This window comes from Sinohyriopsis cumingii, chromosome 17 (genome assembly GCF_028554795.1).
Source record: "Sinohyriopsis cumingii isolate HCF-2022 chromosome 17, ASM2855479v2, whole genome shotgun sequence".
NCBI lineage: Eukaryota > Metazoa > Mollusca > Bivalvia > Unionida > Unionidae > Sinohyriopsis > Sinohyriopsis cumingii.
In genome coordinates this window covers 110,635,494-110,642,511 of record NC_142977.1, presented here as the reverse complement: position 1 = coordinate 110,642,511, position 7,018 = coordinate 110,635,494, and the positions used below count along the sequence as shown (strand labels likewise).

Sequence of the window (7,018 nt, the reverse complement as noted above, 5' to 3'; positions counted from 1 at the left end):
AGTTTGGAAGTGTGAAAGGATCTTAGGTTGACTGATAAAGTGAATACTAACTCAGTCTATCAGAGTATACAGAATGCTAACACTGTGCCATATGTTTCTGCACTTCCGACCAGTCCAATGTGTATATTGTCATTGCATTCGGTAAATGCTTCATTTTGTCATTTGACTTTGAGCTGCTAAACAATTACATCCCATACTGTCAGACTTGCCTTTCATATCACCTGTAACATTGAGCTGGTGTTAAATGATGTTACATTAGTGTAATCCAGATCACTAATCATGGGGCGAGCTATAATATAATACCTGCCATAACACATCATGTTTTGCTAACGACGCGATTTCTTTTATTCCCAAACCACCTGACACTGTAGTGTTTACCCCCTCCCCCCGGATTTTCAGTATGTTTCAAAAAGGTTAAAAAAAATCATTCTAATTCAATATATGCTCGTTGCATGTAGCATGTATACAAGAGTCCTGATTGAAGCTGATGTAAAACTATTCTTTGGGCAGTTTAAATAGCGGAAATAAAAAGGCAAAGAGGGTATAAAGCACCATTTCACACAGCACTTAATTGACTGACACTAGCTAGTGTTATATATTTGAAGACTGCACCATTGTTCTAATCTGCATAGGTAAAGATCATAAAGTGGAACAACCCAATATAGGTTTATCAAAGAGATGCTAGATGCATGTAGGGGAACAAAAGTTATTACATATCATTGTCTTGAATGAGAATATTTACTGTGTATACGAGTTCTGTCGAAATAGGAGTACCACCTGTAAATAACTTATTCAACACGCTAAACTGAACATTCAGATTAGTTCTCCTTATTCTTATTTATTATCTTAATAGCTCATGTTTGCACACTTGCTTTCTGTTGATAATGCTGTATAGATGCGTTTATTACTGCTGTATTACGTGTAAAGTCCTCATTCAACTTGAAAATATTATGCACCTCCCTTCACACAATGAAATGGTAGGTACCAAATGTGATGTATATTCCAATTTTTATTTATAAAAACAAGCATATCTCATGGTCAAACTGCATCTGATACATTTTTGGCAGGCTAACATTACAGTTATCAACAACAACTCCGTTCTGACCAGGACGCCCTCAGAGAATCCAGCAGAAACGTTTGAACACAGTACCATCTAGTATCTAGCGAGTGTAGTAATGAACACTAAAGACACTTGCATTATTTTCAAACTCATCTAGAGAGTAGCAAAGACTGTTTAATTAAACCTTTATATTGCCAGCCAAAGACATAAACTGGGTGCTTGTTTTTATTGAAAATCAATATCTTTGTGTTTATGTGAGTGTTTGCACATATATGTATGTTTATGGTGATGATGTGTGATAATACTCAGTCTACCAACCATTTTTTCTGTGTAAGTGTATTAAATGCTGAGAACATTTTACACAGACTTATATGAAAGGTTAGCTTATTCTCAATTGGATAACATTGTGTTTGGTTGTCACGTGCACTGACTCCTCTTGAGACCACAAAACACACCTTTTGAGTTTCAACCCCCACGCTAACACTGTCTGACTGTCTGGGAATATGGCCGGTCACCATTATTGGTATCTTGCAGAATTGTGACATTGTAGCAAACTTGGAACTCATATGCATGTTATGGTAGCAGTAAATGATGAGTACTATGTAACTGCAAAATGGTGCTGAAAAATAGCGACCCCACATGGAACTTAAAAATGAACATGTCAGCAAAATGCATAAGTGCGGTAGTTTTGCTGTTTGTGGATGTGACGAAGAGTGCTGACTCCAGGTAGTAGGTGTGTTCAAAACATACATAGATGTATATTGTTATGGACAAAGAGCTCAACATAAAAAATAGACAATTTGTTTGAATCATCTATAAGTTAGCAGGAACCATGAGAACAATGAAAAGGTGGCGAATACAAAGAGATCTTTGATCACTGAAGTCACAATGTGGCATGATCATTGGCAACATTGTGTTCACCTGTGATCTTCGTGAATAAAAATGTAATGGTCACTTTGAGTTATAAGCATCATTTGCCCAGTAATGCTCCTAAGCAAGGCATACGACAGAACATGTGCTCACAGCCAAAAAATATGCAGAAGTATTTTTGGTCAAACCCAGGAACCATGATCTGTATGACCTACTGTGTGTACTGGAAGAATCAAAGAATCAACCACGATTTCTTTTTAAATCGATGGTTACACCTTTCTTTCTGGTGTTCAGCATACTAAACGTCCTCAGTGAGCTATCTAAGGCACCAGCTTGTTGTTCATCACATAAACTAGAATGATGTGGACCACGCTTTTTACCAGCAGACATTATTGTACTGTAAAGACAGAAACTCATTATAGGATACACTAGATGAGAATTATATCATACAGTACGAGAAACGAGCAGAAATCAACGAATTTCACAAGAAGAAACGTTTCGATAAGTTGCTGTTACGAACCCACCCACCCAAATATTATCAACTATGTGACATCATAGTTTTATACATTATTAGCCATTCATTTTCACACGTGGTCTTCATTTCTGTTATTTGCAGACTTAAATTATACTTTGGGGGTCATTTTTTTATTTACTTATTTGCTGATTGCAATAGTATTGATATTTTACAATCAGCTGAACATCAGAAGTCTGTTCAGTGGATATGTCAACTTGAATGATAACACTTTGTTAGTGCTCATCCATATCTGGTGACAATAATAATCATTATTGTTAGAGTTTTACAAAGAACACGTGCATATAAATGTACATTTGCCTGTATATTATAGTGTGTTTTAGATCTATAACGTAGCGTTAACAATTTTCAAGTCGTATCGCTACGATGTCTGCAGTGTGGCAGTTTATAGTGATGTCTGGCACTGGGGCATCATGCTGCAGATTTGTAGCATCATGTCCCACTAAGTCACATTATCCTGAAACCAGGACTAACAGTCCTAACACTAGCCTCTTAATGCTGAGCGCCAAGCGAGGCAGATGTTAGTACCATTGTTTTTGGTATGACTTGGTCGGAGTTTGAATCCGCGACCTCCCACATCTGAGGCAGATGCTCTAACCACCAGGCCACCAGAGCGGTCACCTGTATAGTATATAATAATTTATGTACTGGTAAATCTTGTGGCTGTTACACGATTAGTTCATTCTATCGTTTGATTATTTTCTGCCACACTAATAGGTCATGCATAAAGTATGTTTGCATTGAGTGGAGGTGGGTGTGTGTGAAAAAATTCAAAAGGCATTAGCCTGTGTGTGCGGCAGGGTGACTGTTAAGTATGTTCTGCAGCGGTAGGGGTCAATATTCCTTGATAACTGTGGTGTTTATCAAGAGTAGTCAAGTCAGCAACATAACCAGCAGACGACTTAGATACAAAGTAGCTGGTATGTCATGTCAGGCAGAGCCAATATCTGCTTAAAATTATGAAGTGTGATATGTTGTAGTTGTATTGCCCGTGGTGCACTTTGTGGAAGACATATTTTCTTCTTCATTTTCTGACATGACCAGTACTTTTATCTCATGATTCCGACAGATTATGCATTCCAGACCCTGATGACTCGTGCGAATTTGTGAAGCCATACCTTGCCAGACTGGGAAAGTGTATTGTATTTCATTGAACAAAGATACACATGGATTGCGTTTTTGACACCTGTCGTCCTTTACTTTTATAATAGTGAGATTTAGAAGCGTGTCTTAAATGTATTACGCATCCTAGGCCAACGTGAAATGTTATATGATTGCACACACCTTACAAGCATTGTCACCCAAGAACAGAACTGTTAAGGTTCATGATTCGGATGATATCGAAGCTGATGATAAAAATTAAGATCCTGTCGTTCCAAATGATGACAAGGCTGATAATATTCCAATTTTCTACAGTTTAATTGGTTGAAATCATAATTTTAGTCACTGGCTGATATTTGACTATTACAATTTTGTCAGTGTTAAAGACTACTAAAATTTAGCTGCTGGCACATATTTAAAACTATTATTAGAGACAAATATCTACATTTGCCTTAGAAAAGCATTGGTTACGATTTCTGTCAAATGCAAGCTTTGAATCACTATTATAGTTGATGTTAATACTTTCCTACTTTCATTTTCAAAGCTTTTTTTTACATGGTATTAATTTAAACCTCTGCTTATATTTAATGACTGTACTAATAACCTAAGCTTTTAAAATTCAATTGTCCCAGCTATTCTTGGGAAGAGGGTGGTGACTCACCAATGTACGTACACAACACTGACCTATTTCTATTGTTGAGACGCTGACGGAAATAGTACAACGTAATACATAGCATTTCCATGGCCAGATGCAAAAACGTTACATTGTATTAAAGTCATGCGAAGAACAGGCGGATATATTGTGAGTCCCGAAAACACAGGGGTAGTATCCTGTTTGTCCAGAATTAGAACTGAATGATCTGGTGATCATAGCCGATTTTCAAACGGTAAGCGCTGTATTATTTTATTTTCGTCATTTTGTCGAATTCTGCATGCGAATGGTGTCAATGTTAGTGACGGAAACCTTAGGTGCGCAGAATAGCCCGACAGCAGTGTACTACCACGAGTACTGCCGTGCAGATATAATGCGATCTTATTACTAAACCACGAAAACGGTAACAAATGAGTATGGGGCGTATATTGTATAGTTTAATTTCAATTCTGATTTAAAAACGTATTCATTAGAAAAATATAAACGTACAAATAATTCATGGTTATGTTAAAATAATAACAATAATAATAATAATAATAATAATAATAATAGAACTAAAACTACTAGCGAAATAAACTTACAATTCAACCAATCCACGAAAATTGATAACGCCACCAATGGTGATCTAATTTCAAATAGTACTTTAAAAATTGTAATAGTAAACAAATTAAATGTAATTACCAGCGCTGAAAATGAACGTACAATGAATTATTAGTAACGGTTAAAGTACCACTACCGGACAAATAACATAATAATAAATTTCTAGCAGCACAAGTCTCAATGTCCATGTTATTTTTTAAAAAACCACAATGTCTAATGAAAACCATCGTTTCTACCAAAGTCATTTGCATATTTGCATAAGCGAATATTTAATGACTGGCAGGATTTCTTAAATATCCCAAGTGTTGGGAAATTGACATCAGTAGAGATAATCATATTATTTACTGTACCAATTAAATATTGGTTTCAGACACATATTAAAATAAAATGTGGCCACTTGTGAAGGAAAAATCTTACATTTTTGCACAATTATAATTGCTACTGGTCGCATCTGAGGGGTGGACTTTCTTGAGGGATACTTTTGAACAGAAACTCGTCAGTGCCATGGGATTCTGGCCATAAAAAGCGGGTGGCCACTGGTCATTGAGCCGTTCAAGAGCGGGACCACTGTATATATGGGCTTCCAATAGTTTTTTGGAGACCGCAATTGTGTTAACAGGGCCAGGGAATTACAAAAGTAGGAAAAAGACAATATTACTTTTCATAAATAATAAAAAATATTGATATAATTATTTCATAACTAATGTTTGAAAATATATGTAGGTTCCATTCTGATGTGTTGTTGCATAGTTGTTACCATTATCCAATTATCACCTATTTCCTTTTCAGCTTTTTATTTTAAAAATTTATTTTCTTACATTAACATTTAGTTTGGAATATTAACCTGAAACAGTAGTTTCTGCTTTTCTTGTGACCTAAGCACAAAATAAATTTAATATTAGTTAACAGGTTCAAGTCCATGAAAATGTATAATGCTTACATATCAGACAGAGTTGGTCGAGTGTGATGGTGAACTAGCTCAAAAAAATAGTATTATGTTAGGGATAATAAAGGTTATTTCTGTTGCTTAATCCTTATCCCGCAGTAGATCTAATTAATGTAGGTCATAAAGGTGAACAACCCTGACAATTTGTAGTAAAACACATTAGATTTGTGGTGATAAATAAATGTAAGGATAACAGATGGATGGAAAAGCACATGGAAAAATTATGTTACAAATATTCAAAAAGAAGAATTGTGAAAAGCAAAAGGCACATTTGGACCAAGAGCATAACAAGTCTAACACGTTTTATAGAATTGACCTGTATACAATATATTGGATTATATACTGCTTATACTAAGTAAAGCTTATAAAATAAATTATGAAGCTGGAGTCTTGTTTAATTAATTAATTTACCTTTTATGTCATACAACTACCCGAGTTAATTAATGAAAAAGTGCAATTATTGGGCGACAGTACTGAGCTTTCTACCCATGAGATTCACTCAATATTTCTCAGAAATTACGGTCAATGCATTAGTCATGTCTTTAATCTGCTGAGAGACGAGACGAAAGTACATCGTTGCTGAAATTTAAGCTGGATCTGGCCATTTGCATTCCTTGTCACATGACTACACAACTCTCGCAACCTACATGTCAATAACATCACAGGTCATACAGTGACATGATATCAACAATACACCATTTCTAGTGTTGCTGTAGGAAAACAAATAGACGAAAGTCACGTAATTGTGATAGAAAAGCGAAAAAAAAAATCATAAACTTCTCAAAATATTTATTATTAAAGCAATGACCGAAAATCTGTAAATGTTGCTGTAGTTTGAAGAAAACCAGATTCACTACGCAGACACGTGATACCCATAAAAAACATCGCTGACACGTGCTCGGTACTATTTGAAAATGGTTTTCTCCACCCTGCTGTGATACCGAGAGGTTTCTGGTCGTTGTTCTCAGAATAAATATGCTGATAATTAGGCGTGCATTATATTATTTTATACTAGCATTAAGTGACTTCTATAAAATATATCCAAATAATATGTACAACAACTTCGGAAATTTGTTTATGTCGATATCACTTGACTATATGACCTCTGATGTCATTGACATGTAGGTTGCGAGGGTTGTATAGTCATATGACTAGAAATGCAAATGGCCAGATCCAGGTCAAATTTCATCAACGACGTACTTTCGTCTCGTCTGCCAACGGATTAAAGACATGACGAATGCTATGCTCACGATTTTT

The 7,018-nt window shown here is 35.6% G+C and overlaps 1 protein-coding gene across 1 annotated transcript in view; it reads left to right on the top strand.

Annotated features, from left to right (window-relative positions):
* The first annotated feature begins 4,301 nt into the window (after positions 1-4,301).
* LOC149779661 (uncharacterized) overlaps positions 4,302-7,018 on the top strand; it is a 232,750-nt gene continuing 230,033 nt past the window's right edge. The window contains exon 1 of the mRNA XM_089940485.1: positions 4,302-4,450. The gene's annotated coding sequence lies outside the window, so the exon portion shown is untranslated. The remainder of the gene's footprint in view (positions 4,451-7,018) is intronic.